At 36.0% G+C, this 15,676-nt stretch overlaps 1 protein-coding gene and 1 long non-coding RNA gene across 2 annotated transcripts in view; one reads left to right on the top strand and one right to left on the bottom strand.

Annotated features, from left to right (window-relative positions):
• Positions 1-15,676, bottom strand: part of LOC113657805 (contactin-associated protein-like 2) — a 214,651-nt gene that overhangs the window by 131,253 nt on the left and 67,722 nt on the right. The window lies entirely within an intron of this gene.
• Positions 13,383-13,963, top strand: LOC125140272. Its single transcript, XR_007139560.1, has 2 exons — positions 13,383-13,547; positions 13,640-13,963. It is a non-coding gene; the product is annotated as an uncharacterized LOC125140272 (long non-coding RNA).

The raw sequence follows: 15,676 nt of genomic DNA, 5'->3' as shown, positions 1-15,676 counted from the left end.
ACTGTTACTGCGAAGTGAAGCAGTATGTGTAGATTTCCTCTGGGTTCATTAGCTTCACCCTGCCTCCCACAAACATGCTGGTAGGTGAATTAGTGACACTAAATTGCACCTAGGTATAAATAGGTGTTCCAATATGTGTGTTCCTAGTGGTTTGTGGAGTTTTGCTGTCTCATGGCCATTGTTCCTGGGATAGGTTTAGGATACAGGGGCAAAAGCATCAACCTGAAGAGTTCATATCTCAAACAAAAAATTACTCCCACTTAAAAAGCCAAAAAATATGATAACTTGACTCTATTTGCAAAATATCAACGACACTAAAACATTTTCATGCTGAAGGCTAAATGAATCTCATTAATTGTCTAACTGTCAACAGGACTGGGAGACTGGATTCTTTAAAAAATGTCCTGCTGATTTGACTAAGTATGTATCTTAGTTACAGCATTATAACAATGGTAATGTACATATAAAATATGTAGATTTTATATATTCCAGATTTCATCTCCGAACTAGATAAACTATAAATGACACATGAATGATTGCAGTACTTTAGTTCTTTTAAATACTAGTTAGCTGACAAATCCAAATAAAGAAAACCAGTGCAAAAAAGTTGTCATACGTTAAAGCTGTTCCGAGCTAATGTTTAGAAGGAAAGACAGATAAAGTGCATTCGGTAGATCTGCTTTGAGAACATGTCTACATCATCCAGAGAGATAGAAATGGGAGGAGTTGGGGTGAAAGAAAGAGAAGTGGCTGACAGACCAGAGAAGGTTATTGTGATTGAGTCTCTGTGATGTTTAAGCATGAATGTCCTGAGTGCTTAAGGTTAAAGTTAAAATTGTCCATATTTACCAATTGACCTTATTATATAAGGTCTGTGTGGCATTAGAACATCTCAAAAATCATGATGGCAATTGTCTTTTAATTGCCCCCAGGTGGAAATGTGGTGCACTGTGATGAACTGGTGACCTGTGATCCCAGACTGGCATCCCATCCAGGGTGTATATTCATCTGCCTTCCACCCACTGTACCACTGACAGGTGGTATCACTAAATATAAAAAGTGTGATGCTTGGCACCAAAGAAAATAAATGCCACATCTTATAGCACATGACCAAGTGTAAGGAATCAACAACCAGGGTGATGCCAGTCTCTTCAAAAACAAAAACCACCACATGGAGCCAAAAAGAAGCAGGACATAAGCTCACAAGCCTGGAGACAGTCCTCTCTGACCAGCTGACAGCTTGTTCAGGGCAAAATTAAAGGCTGATACTGTTTCACTTTCCCACCAAACAGAACAGTGTTTGCAGTTGGACCAATGATTTCACACTTGATCAAATATAACAAACATGCAAACAGCACCGGATCCGAAAAAAAAAAAAGATGGCTGCAAAAACACACCTTTTTTTCCTTCTCACTCTCACTCTCCAGCAATTCCCTTAGGAGGCACTGTCACCTCAAGGACATCCCAATGCAACAAAACCAACAGTTTCCACTGCACTTAGCAGATGAACTATTACAGACTAAGCTCTCTCTCTCTCTCTCTCTCTCTCTCTCTCTCTCTCTCTCTCTCTCTCTCTCTCTCTCTCTCTCTCTCTCTCTCTCTTTCTCTCTCTCACTCGGTTGCAGCCCCCTTTGTCTTCTTCCCCTATCATCTTCCTCGTCATCTTCAACATATTTTCTCCCATCCTTCTTTCTGTTACCTTTTCTTTCTCCATCTTTGGAAACCATATTCAAGCACCCCAAAACAACCTAGCCATCAATATTAAACTGTGAGAAAAATGACATAATATGCATTATACATCTACAATTACAACGGTTAATCTCATGTCAATTCTTGTCCTTGTCAATCCCACAACCCCTCAACTGGTTTTATTCTTTTTTTAATTTTTGCCTTCCTGTGAAATTCAGGAAGGCAAAAATAAAAAAGAATAACACCAGTTGAGACCAATGTATCCACAAGTTTATTAGCAGCTGTGCACATGGTACGTCTACTGCTAACATCATTGGTGAGAAAAGACATTTTTGCCCTATACCTGTATTCACTGTGATTGGTTCTGTCTCATGTCATGTGGTCGAAATATAAATACAAAACTCACCACGATATGCTAACTGGACTCTACTGCCAGTCTAACATGCATCTTAAATACAGCTTTATAGCAATGATAATGTACTGCACATATACTATATGTAGGTTTTATACATTACAGATTTCATCTTCACAATAGATCATGAAGACACATGAATAACTGCAATACTTTCGTTGATTTAAATACTAGTTACCTTTTATAGATGCGCATTAAAGCAGTTCTGATCTCACATTCAGACGGAACGACAGAACTCCCTGAGTGAAAATTCAAAAAATGTGCATGTTGACCAACAGCTACATTCTTATTCTATAAGGTCAGTGTGGCATTATCACATTAAAAATAGATGTTGGCAGGTGCAACAATGATTCTGCCACAATGGTTCAATTATGGCACATGATCATCTATTATGTTATTAAGAATTATACTTAAACAATCATACAGGGCAGTGGTAGCGCAACTGGTTAAGGCTCTAGGTTGTTGATCGGAGGATCAGGGTTCAAGGCCCAGCTGCCACTGCTGGGCCCTTGAGCAAGGCCCTCAACCCTCCCTGCTCCAGGGGTGCTGTATCATAGCTGCCCCTGCACTCTGACCCCAACCTCCTTAGTTGGGGTATGTGAAGAAAAAAGAATTCCACTGTGCTGTAAAGTATATGTGGCGATAATAAAGGCTTCTATGCCCCCGTTCTATACAGCTGTTAAAACAAGTCTGGAACAAAGTTCTCGAAAAGTTTTAGTCAAGGACTGGTTTTAAAAACATAACAAACATTGAACATCCCACAGAGCACCATTAAATCCATTATTCAAAAGGAAATGGAAAGAATGTGGCACAACCGAGACTGCCTAGAGGAGGCCATCCACCCAAAGCCAGCCACCAAGTAAAGAGAAAATTAATCACAAAACAAAACAAAACAAAAATCAACAACCAAGCTTAGCTCTAAGTATAACGCTACTACCGCCATGCATCACTGTGAGGATGGTATGATATCTCAGGGTGATAAGCAACAACAGCAATATATTATATATACAAATCATGCCACATAAAGCATGTGTTTTCTCTTTCCCCTTTGCCAGAGTATGTGTCATTACCGTTAGTCAGTGCTTGTCCTCTCCTCCTCTTACATTCACAGGCATTTTACATTCTGCCAACGCTGCCACTTTGATAAACCACTCACACTAATTTTATGCTGAAAATTCATTTCATAAGCACTGCACATTAATTACATTTGTTATTAAGCAGAATGATATGAAGTGACAGTCATCAAAAAAATATTAAAGGAACAGAAAATGAAATAACAAAAGATGTACAACAGTATATTTTTATTTATATATTTATTTTAAGAATGACTCGTATTAAATATTAAAAACATTGTATACGTAATCAATCAGTGTTATACAGTAGGTATTACATTGAAAGTTAAGCTCAACATCTATGTTACTGAAGGGAAGGTTTACCAACACAAGGCTTTAAATTAATTTTCTGATAACCCAATCATGCCTAGAGTATGTGTTTGCTAGATATCCTTTATAATCTAAAAGATAAAAAAACTATTTTACAAAAAGGAAGAATCACTTCCCTTTTTTTTACACCTAAAAAAAGGACTAGAAAATATGGACGTAAGAAGGAGACTTGCTGTCAGGTGTAGAGTGATGTTAAACAATAAAATGAAGACTAATACGAGCTTATATGAATGAATCCTGTCCTTCAACATACCAAATAATTTAATACCAATTAAGTTCCAAATACTGTAAATCTACAAAAGCAGGATCATGTCATAATTACTGTTTCTGTATAAACGGATCATTCCTGAAATTTATATTTCTTGCATACTGTACAAAAAGACAATACTCCTTTTTATATGACATCTGGAGAAATTATAGTAACCAGGAGCAAAATTATGCAGAAGAGCAGAAGTCTTATTTTAATACAGTCAGATGGCAACCCATCACACATGAAACATTATAGAATAGAAAAAACATTATAGAATGGGGCATAGATGCCTTTATTATTGTTACATGTACATTACAGTGGAATTCTTTTCCTCACATATCCCAACTGAGTAGGTTGGGGTCAGAGTGCAGTGTCAGTTATGATACAGCACCCCTGGAGCAGGGAGGGTTAAGAGCCTTGCTCAAGGGCCCAACAGTGGCAGCTTGGCAGTGCTGGGGCTTGAACTCTGATCCTCCAATCAACAACCCAGAACCTTAACCACTTGACCCACCACTGCCCAACTTATAATGCCTACCACACAACACAGACAACCTTCAAAACTGTCCCATCTGAATCACATCTGTAAATGAAATCCTGTTTCTGCTGACTATCAAAGATTGTGAGTGCGTGACAGGAAAATGATAACATCAAATGCCAACCTCAAGATACATTTAGGTCAGTCTTCAATCAGGCTTCACACAACTGGTAGTCTGGTACTGAAAGGAATCCAACAATAAGGTCAACATGACTCAGGATGTAGTAGATATCACAGTCTCTATCATAATTTATTGTTTTGGTGAATACTTTATATGTTGAAGGCCCTTAGTACACAGTTTGTGCATAGCTAAGCTGCACAAACATCCCAGCCTTTACTGGGAATAATGCTGACCATAACAAACTATGCTCTCAGCCCTATTGAAAGAGTAATCTCATCCAAACGAAGTAATCTTTTACCTACAAACTGCTGCTGGATCCATAAAGACCTTGCTGCTGATATTTTAACACACATCATTTCATCACACCGTACTAGTCCGACCTTTTGACTGTTTTAAATATACTAATTATCCATTGTTAGCCAAAAGAGGATTGAGTCCTGTTGAGTCTTGTTCATCTCAAGGCGTCTTTTTTATGTCGTCTCACAGGGTTTTCATTGTCACTGTTGCCTCTACACTCTGAAAAAAAAAATCATGCCCTTTTATTGCATTAAATATCTGTTATGATTCAGCCCGGACTTTGGCCACGTGCATGTGTTTGTTATTGTTCCTCATCACGTGTCTGCCCCTCCTTCGTCTGCTCCTCCCTGTCACCACACCTGCTCCTCATTATGTCATTATTGTCTTGTGTATATATGTGAGCCCCGTTGCCGATGGCAGCGCGGAATCTACTGTTGTCCTGTCCTGTCTTCAGTCCGTGTCCTGTTTCGTGTTTTCTTTATTATTAAACCCTGTTTATTTTGGCTATCCTGCGTTTGGGTCCACGTCCTTACCCGGTGTCATGACAATATCAACATAATGTTTGACATAATGTCTGACAAATTTTAAGTCTAACTTCTAGCATCGATTTCAAATAAATTAATATAAGAATTAGTTTTTCTGTGTAGCTCGATCGATAGTAGACAAGTAATCCAATCTGTATCACAATAATATAAAATATAATCATTAAATCTGGGTCTTAAAGTCTGATTTTGTACAAAACTCAGTAGTTTCATCATTTGCTTATAGCAGGATGACACATAGCCTAGCATGAACCCATGTGTGAAATTGTTCTTTTTTTTATAGTGAATAAACTGAGTGGAAATAACAGATGGAGGGAGAGGGACACCACTGACCTTTCTGCTTTACATTTGCAAAAACAGAGAAAAGAGAAAAACAAAAATAAGAATACAACCTTTCACAAGAATACAACCTTTCTTAAAAAGGTAAAAAAAACAAAACAAAATATAAATTAATAAAAGTTAACTTTATTAATTAAAAGAAGAATTAAAGAAATGCCAGAGCTGCAGATCCTCCAGGAATGATGGATGATTATATGATGGTGTTAAACTGTCCCACTCATTGAAATATAAACCATTTCTTTACTTGGTTGGAAACCCTACTTATGTAAGTTCTATGGGATAACTAAAAGTCTTTCAGGGGTCAATTTTATGTCCTAACCAGCTATAGCTGGAAACCAGATGAATCTGTAGGGAGCCAGGGCATGAATTTCACAGTCCATGGAAATTCACAGTCTAATCACACTGTGGTATATTCTCTCTTCTCATTCTCTTTCTTTCTTCTGTAATGAATGACCATGATCTTTTAGACGATTTGTTATGTCTCTATATATTATCTCATCTTAATTATCTCAACTGTTATCGAAACATAAGAGACTGACTTATTTTATCTGAATGAAATAAGATAAACGTACAGTATGAAGCATCTTTTTTGACACATGCTTCTATTTCAGGCATTGATTAAATAATCAGTTTATTTACACAGAGGTCCTCAGTATTAATGCTGTTCGTGTATCAAAGCCAGTCGAATTTGTACGCTGTTGTTCCTATGATGGATTACGCCACACTTTGCAACCCCTTGCAGTGTAACTTATGCAACCCCTTGCAGTGATTTAAGTAATTGTAGATTGCTGGCATTCTAAATAAAAATGTCTGCACTTGTTTAGTGTTCTCATGTCTTGACTAAGACATGGAAAGTATAGCACCAGGAAATTGACAGCCAAACACCATAAAGATCGTATGTGCACTGAAAAAGGAACGAGAGAAGCTGGTCTTATTGGGTTTCACTGAATCACACTTAAACAAATCTAATAATAATGTATCTAGCCTTTTGACATGTCATTTTTCCCCACTATATGCACCAATACTCACCAAAAGATACCAAAATATGCAATGTGCAGTGCTTACAACTTCTTTTAATTGTATGTGTGTATTAATATGCACAATTAATGTTTTACTAATCATTATTTGGCCTTAAAGCCTGCAAATCCAGAAACAGTAATTAGGCCTACATAACACTACATAAAACCGAAGAATAAAGAAGATTAAAAATGAACCAATGAACTAATCAGCTACATTCTCTACTTATATGCATAATAATTAGCTTTAAAGTAATGATTAATTTATCACCTTTGTTGCAGCCTTAAATCATTTAGAGTAAGAGGTCAGGCAGAAGGTATTCTGGGGGAAAACCTCTGTCATTGGGCTTCCTCTCTATGCCTGTAGTAGAGCTCATATATAACGTGAAAGCTTTTACATATTAATGACAGACAAAGCCTGAAAATGTTAAGGTATTGAGCACTAAAGCCAGGATTTTTTGTTACTACAACCTCCTCTGTTTAAAACTCATCCCAATAATGGAGGTCCCTTGTCCATTAGCACATGTGTTTTCCTGGTTTCATTACGAAATATGCAGTAAAAAGAAAGTGTGTGTTTCTGCTCCATCCTGCTGGAGAATGCTAATGCATTTTCTTTCTCTTTGCATAACCTATTAGGGTTGTACGAGAGGTCCAAATTGCACTAAGGTTTCATGGAAAATAATTATCACGTAGCCTATGTATTGGAAGCACTTACACTTTAACATAGATGGAAATCAGAATTTAATCTGAAGTCCAAATTCTAATTAAAAGCTTGAAAATAACAGCAACAAATAAATACATTAATTAAATAATTCTTTATAATAAAATAGCATCATATTATCAATAATCACTCCTTCAAGGGTTTTGTGATACTGAGCTTTCCTTCAGGAAACGGTGATATTTTGAGGTATAATTACCTCAGCTTTTTAAAAGATTCGGGCCAAGACAATTGGCACAACATTACAATGTGCGTTCATCCAAAGCACTACTTGATTCACCTGCATCTAACCTAAGTACAGCTATCATAGAAAGTAATTACATACAGTATGTGTTTCAATGGTAGTAATTTAAAAGAAGAATCCTGTGATTGAAATTTCACCAATTTGAGTAGTTTTTCATATAAACACCAAACAAACAAACAAACAAACAAACAAATAAATAAAAATAAATAAACTCAGCAAGTTACATATCAAATTTGTAAAAAACTAAAAAAAAAAAAAATCACATGTCCTGGGTGGATTGACCAGGTGCTTCAAATACCCTTTTTAAACAACAATAACAGACAAAAAATGCACTTTTTAACCCTGTATATATTTTCCTACTAATATTTACAGATATCTGTAAAGGACGCTTGAGACAATAAGATCTTTTCTACAGTTAATATGACTGGAAGATTAGACTGTAATAGGATGCCAGTGATAACTAAATGCTGATGCTTGTCTAACCACAATATTGGGAAAGAAAAAAAAAACAGCCTGTGTTTTAGGAAATGAATTTATTCTATATATTCATAACCAAATAATGGGGCATTTAAATATTATGACATAAACTGCAAGATGTATTTACAGATGTAATTACATGTATTTAATTCAGTTTTACTTTGTGACATTTAAATAAGATTCAGGACAAATTTAGATGAAAGCAGACCTCAGAACTAGCAATGCAGACACAGCAGATGTTTTCTGATATGTATAAAATAACATTAATTAATCCAGTCCATTGTATTTGAATACTAGAATTTCTGTACTAAATTTCTTATTTATTGTCTTATTTAAAAAAAACAAAAACATAAAGGCTTATGGCTTTTAGAGAGCATGAGAAAGAGAGCGCGAGAGAGTTGTCCTTCATTAAAATGTGTTATGCTGCATTCTTGTTCCAAAGAGAAACCCCATGACACTATGCACCCAATTAGCATCGTCATCCAGCAAATGCTTGAAAGATGAGAGATAAGATCAGCAAATTGTGTTTTTGTGACAGAGCAATGAAATTTAGTTGCTGCACATCAAATTGCTACTGGTCCATTGGTTCTGATCTCAGCACATAGACACATCAAATACGCATTACTTGTGGACTGGATTTTAAGATGACAGGCTTATACACAGACCATTTCCTGCCTCTAGAGGACAGGCAATCTTTTATTTTTTTGTCTCTGGATATTTCCATTTTTTTACATTTATATAAAAAATAAGACTGTCTTCTGAATGTCTCTCTGAGAAGAAAATAAGAAGATGGATTCAGCTTCTGGACTAACAGATGCACCATGATGATTAGAGATAGATCAGGTCAAATAAGATTAAACTGTCTGGGCTCACTTACATCCTTTAGATATTGAGCTGTCTTCAGTCAATTAGGACTTTACAGCACAGCTAAATACTGCTGTTTGGAGCACACTACCACTCTTGCTGCAGGATGAAGGCAAAAAGACCAGGGAATGGATGCTAGACTCGCTTACATAGCTAATAGTCCAAAACAGCAGAGCACTAGAAAGGTTGAATATTGGTTAAAAGAAATATGCATGGTCAAACTATGGTGTCATGGGATGTGCTGATAATCTTAATCAAGCTGTATATTAATCTTGTATTCGATTAGAACATTTTGAAATGCCTGGCTGAGTTTTTAAATCACTTTGAAAATGGTTTTTAAATTGAAATTAGTGACCATGACTGTCTACTTACTTATCAGAGTTTCACTATATCCAAATTTCTTAAGACTTAGTAACATACCTGTATTACCAATCAGTAACATGCAGGATCTGTTGAGCTTTTCCTTTATTTTCTCCCCAATTCAGTCTTGGCAGTTACCACCCACTGAGCTAACTCACCCCTATCACATGACATCTACCACCTGGGGAGGGTGACACTAGCACATGCGTCCTTCCTACAAAAGGGCAAGCCCTTTTACTTCAGGACCATTTACGTGGGTACAATCAGGAATTTCAGTTATTCATTTTCAGTAACTGCTTTATCCTTTATCTCTACATCGGATGAGACACCAGTCCATCAATGAGCACTATGTATGCATATTCACTTATTCAGTCACAACTATTGGAAATTGATAATGGCCAATAAGAGTATTGCCATGTTTTTGGCAGGTAGAATGAACCTGTAGAAGCAGGATGAAACACATCCTGAGAAACACATGAGAATATCTGAGACTACACCAGACAGGTAACCAATCTCACTCACTAACTACCTTGCCCAGACTTAAAAATAGTAAAGTAGAAAGTAGAAGTTGTGTGATGGCGGAAAAAAATTTAGGCTTGAATGGTGAGGTGAATTTTAAAGTCTGAGGTGAGAAACCCTGTTGAATTGCATGTAGACTTTTCAGCTGAGGTTAAGCAGTTCATATTCAGAGGCTATATTAAATATACTGTAAGCATTAAAATTAGAGCAGCTGATTTCAGGAAGGGGTAAGAGGATGGAAGATTTTAAATTATAAAGTCTACGGTGAGCACTGAGTGAGTCGTCCTCTATTATAATCCACTGAAAGCTTGTCTATGCAAATCAATAATGATAAACCAGGAACTATTTAAGGGGTTCAGAATATTCTTAATTAAATGCATTCTCCCACTGCTGGATAGAAATACACAAATGAGGCAGTTAATGCAAGTATTTATCCTATAGAAACAAGAGGAAACAGTTTCATTACAGCTCCAGGGTGGATTCACTACTAATTACAAGCTGTTCAATACCGCACAATGATACGGTAACATACAACATCTTCTCAGTCACTAAACTCTTACTTTACTATAAGATTCGCTGTTAGCACTGGTTTTAATTGTGGCTTAAATGAATAAAAGTGGTAGTTTTTCACTAATGTGATTTTATGCAGATCATAATTAGAGAATCTGTGTTACACCATTCAGGTTCATTAGGCAATCAAAATTTAAGTCCTCAGGGATGACAAGGTCTTCTGTTTTATAGACGTGAGGTAATTAACATTAACACTCTAAATTCATCATAAACATTATCTGGATTAGTTATACACAAAAACCTTCATAATACACTGGAAAAAATAATAATATAACAAACAGACTGGGAATCAATGTGATTTCAGAATTGTATACCAGGTTTTGTGATACCCGTAAATGTGCAAACAGAAACAGGGCCAACTTGAATGGCTGCACTAAAGTAAATGTGTGTCAGTAAAGTATAAATGGACAATAGTGTATAATATACATTTAAAGTGATTTAGTGATAAATTTGTAGTGGGACTGGACTAAAGGCTATTTTGTGGTTAGCCAGGTGTTTGTGATGAAAATTGATCCGAAACAGCAACAGGTTTTTTCAAGCTTTTCTCCAATACTGTAACTTGTAAATGTCCTGTGAAGCTGGGAGACAATAGTGAGTTATCTGTCCTGAGCCTGTGATGAGCATCTCCTGTACCCTATGATGATACCACCAGTTAAGATGTTCTCTATGGTCCAACAGTATATGTTAGGAAGGCATGTTAGGGACAAGTTCAAAATTTTTGAGCTCCCACAAGAAGTCTCTGGGAACATGAAGCTACTTACTCTTTCCACTGCAGATCTACTCATGTCAGAGGGATGTGTTCCCCTCCATACAATTTAATGTAGCTAATGTATGACAGCACTCCTGGCAATGATCTGATCTCCTTTCTGTAGGCTTTCTTGTCTTCAATGGTAATAAATCATGACTGTATTGTCAACAAAATTGTATTGAAGTTATATTTACATGTAGGGAGTACAAGAACTGGCCAAATAAATGGTCCTGGTAAATACCGTGCCTATGTTCCTTGTAAGAATAGAAGTTTGCCTTAATAGTTGCCCATCAGGAAATCCAGCTGAACAGCCAAAGGTCCAGCTCCAGTGCTTGGTTATGATAACTGATAATGTTAAAATGGAACCGATTATCTGCATTCTTATTTGTGTTTTTGGCAAGATTTTGTGTTTTTGTATCCACTTATACCATCCACTAATGGTACTGTATTAATAATACCATAATATATTAATAATACCAGATCTGTTGATCTATTACAGAAATTAGTAAGGGGACATTGTAGCTGATACAGATTTTGACTGCACTGAACTTGAATCCACTCCGTGATAGTAGAAGTCAGTGCAACAGGGTGATGGTTATTCAGACAATAGACCTTTAGAAAGTCTGGGCAGGAGAGGTGTTTGTATCTGTCCTTAAATTCAGAATAATTGCGTCTAGTATGCGTCACTCGCATACTAGTGTCTGAGCTCTCTTGGGCAAAGCCATGTTCACATTTGCCTTATTAAAGGAGCAGCGTCTAGAAGTAAAGCTTAAATGGTTTTATGATCATGTTCGCACTAATGATTTTCATGGACAGCATCTACACTCTGCAGAACTAAGTCTGAGGAATAATTTCAGAACAAACCTGATTCCAAGATGCAGCAAAGAACTGTTTATCAATCTATTCCTATTTCTGGAGGTTCTATTAAACAGACTATGTACATATGGCCCCAACACTGGCACCCAGCTGTTAGGGTGTTGTAATAGATGTCTAGAAGAAATAGTGGAATGGGAAGGTTACTTGTGTTTGCTTATTAATGTTTCTGCCATAGTAGCAATGTGCAAAAAATTGCAGTATAATATAGAGCTCTGCCTGCCTGGAGGGGTCATCATTTAACATGCCCAAATGTCTTGCTCAGCAAGATTGATTGACTCTTTTTTATTTGAAGCTATCGGCCATTTCCAGATAAAGCCTCACTCTGAGAAGCAATTATGGTTCCCCAATATTAGGTTTGTTTTGCTTAAATTAACCAATAGTGCATTTCTTGGTCTAGCCCTGTGAATAAAAGGAATAATAAGAACCTTGTAAAAAATATGATTCATAAAAGCACAGGTCATCTTTTTATCACACCGCTTCTTGGAGAAAAATTGTGAATATCCATGCATTAATATTGAAATGCCTGCATAAGAGCTATAATTCACATTTTTTTAGTTACATGTCTAAGCTAAAAAAGATGGCATACTGTCTAAGTACTGGATTAGAATATAGTGTCATGAGGTACCGGACCATCCACTTGACAGAAATATGATTTCATAAGGATTCTTAAAGCAGAGAACATCCAGAGTGTTCCTGCAGGCTAAGATGATCCATTATAGAAGATTATTGCTATATTTTTAGTAGAAGAAGAAAAAGGATACTTGATCAAAACATGTGATAACAAGATACTATACAGGCAGCAAAAATAAATAAATAAATAAATAAAAATAAAATAAATAAATAAATAAATAAATAAATAAAATAAAACTTTATGAGAGGATAAAATTGATTTAGATATCCTTAGCTAATTGCTTGCTCGGACTAAATGTTCAAATTAATACATTATAGTGTGGGAATGTGAAGTCATGACTGTTTGATGGGTTGTTCATTATTTTGGCATTGTTACTCAGTCATCTAGTCAGACAGCCAATCTAGCTTGCAGTAGTTTTCATATAAACAGTGTGGAACTGTATTTTTATGTTCTAAACTGCTAAAACAACAATCCTGTGGTTAAAAATAAATAAATGAGTGAAATGAGGTTTATTAGGTTAACAGAAAATGTGCATCAAAATGAAATTAGACAGGTGCATAAATTTGGACACCCTTTGTTGATTTGAATAACTGGTACTACTGCTTAATTGGAACACCCAATTGGTTTGGTGAGCTCATTAAATCTTGAACTTCATAGGTGCATCCAATCATGAGAAAAGGTATTTAAGGTGTGCAATTGCAAGTTGTTGTTTTCTTTGACTCTCCTCTGAAGAGTGGCAAAATGGAGACAAAAAAAACTCTCAAATGTTCTAAACTGCTAAAACATCACTCCTGTGGTTAAAAATAAATACTTAACATGGATGATTTGGAAATAATATGGCAATGCATTTTACTTGGTATTCCTATTGTGGAAATAGGGATGTGTAATCGATTGCAGGTTTGTGAATGGAGGGCAGAGCCAAGGGAAGTGAGTGTTATGGTTCACAAACCTGTGTGCTGAATTGTATTAATGACTGTTCTCTGTTGTAGTGAGCTTCGTCAGGGATAAAAGAAGGAGAAAGAAGAGACAAGGAGACAGAGACAAGCGTGCAGAGCTATGCTAATGCTAACACCCATGCGAAGTAGTGTACCAAGTTGTCCAGTGTTTGCTGTTTTTGACCCATGTGTTTATTCAGTAATTGCCTCTACTGTGCCTTTTGAACTGTGCTATCTTTTGACACCATTCTTTGGATTACTCTTTGGATTTGTCTGTTCTACTGATTGCTACATCTGCGTTTATGCTCTGACTGTCTGCTACAACCAATTTTTTGGATTATGGTTTGGATCTTTTGATAACACTGCATATGGATTACACACCTCATGTGTCTGACATATAATATTGCTTGATATTCTTTTTTCTAACCTTTTATATAATATAACTCTTTTTCTTATTTAATTTGAACAGAAAAACCCAAAACCGCATGTGAAATGGGAATATATAGCATGTAGCATTTGAACAAACAACTAATCCAATTGCACTGTTTACAAAGCCTAACACTGATGAATTCTCTTACACAAATGCTTATTAAGGCAGAAAACCTTTGTCTGAAACCTCTGACTTCAAAGAAATAGGTTATTTGTCAGAAGACTCAAACCACCACTCAGCTTTATTAAAACAGGCAGATTAATGAGTCTTTGTATTTTTAAGTGGATAGCAATTGCCATTTTAATGGAAAAGCTTTGCTTGGCTCACTTGGCATCATTCAATCGGACATTAAACAGGAGGAAAAAATGGCTATGACTAATGCAACCTTTTGCTTTAATTGCCAATTTGCCAATTTTATTATTGGTCATTATTTTTAAAGCTGCAAATATGCAAAACTGAAAACTACATACGATTTTTGTCAATAACTGCCAGGGCAGTTGACAAAGCACCAACAGATATGTTGGAAAAAAAAAGGGTTTAATGACAAATTCTCTTAATAGATTATGAACTGACAGCCAGACATCACAGAATTTAAGCAGAAAAATACTGCATGATTAATACTGACACGAAAGGAAAGGAAACTGTTGGTTGTTCATTTCGATTTTCACTGATTGACAGCTTGTTATAGTTGCGCAGTATATCTGGACTTAACCAAAGCAACTTACAGAAGAGCTTTTGAAGTCAAGGAGTAAATCGATACTGGGTCACAGATTAAGAATACCATCAGTCTAACACTCTGTTAGAAAAGAACACAGACATTATTATTATTAATAGTATTATTATTATTATTAAAATATAAGTACTAGTTTGATATTTCAGGAAGAGGGAGGTTTTCACACGTCGTTCGAAGACAGACAGTGACTCAGCTCTTCGGGAAATGTATTACGTCACCCAGGTTCCAGATGACAAAAGAGTCATGATGCATGCATTCAATGTATCCCAAAAAACAGTATGTTTAGGGAAACCTTTTTGTTCTGTTGCCAGAGATTTGCATTTTAACCTTTTTATGCCACATAGAGCTTATATGTGGGCATGTCATTATCTAAATGTGATCGTATATTGTCTATGCTACAATTTGGTTTTAAGCAATATTCATACTTGATGAATTGGCTTTAAACCTTTTCAGATGGTGTTTTTTGGTGCAGAAAAGTTGAGAGTTAGCTATTTTTATGCTTAGAGATAGTTATGTCCTTAGCTATAAATATAAATACAATCATATGCAAAAGTTTAGGAACCCCTGACAATTTCATATTGATGTGATTTTTCTGTTGGGGTGCCCAAATTTATGCACCTGTCTAATTTCGTTTTGATGCATATTGCACATTTTCTGTCAATCCAATAAACCTCATTTCACTACTGAAATATTACTGTGTCCTTCAGTTATTTGATAGATCAAAATGAAATTGCTGATCCAAACACCCAAATATTTATAAATGAAAATCATGGAAATTGTCAGGGGTTCCTAAACTTTTGCATACCACTATAGATGCCTCCTTAAAGAAAGCTTTACCATTTCAATGAAACATATGATACGATTCAACCATGTCAATGAAACCTTTAATTTTTTAGCTAATTCTTGTTTATAATTAGCCATAGATTAA

This window comes from Tachysurus fulvidraco, chromosome 25 (assembly GCF_022655615.1).
Source record: "Tachysurus fulvidraco isolate hzauxx_2018 chromosome 25, HZAU_PFXX_2.0, whole genome shotgun sequence".
NCBI lineage: Eukaryota > Metazoa > Chordata > Actinopteri > Siluriformes > Bagridae > Tachysurus > Tachysurus fulvidraco.
This window is presented reverse-complemented; position numbering and strand designations above follow the sequence as displayed.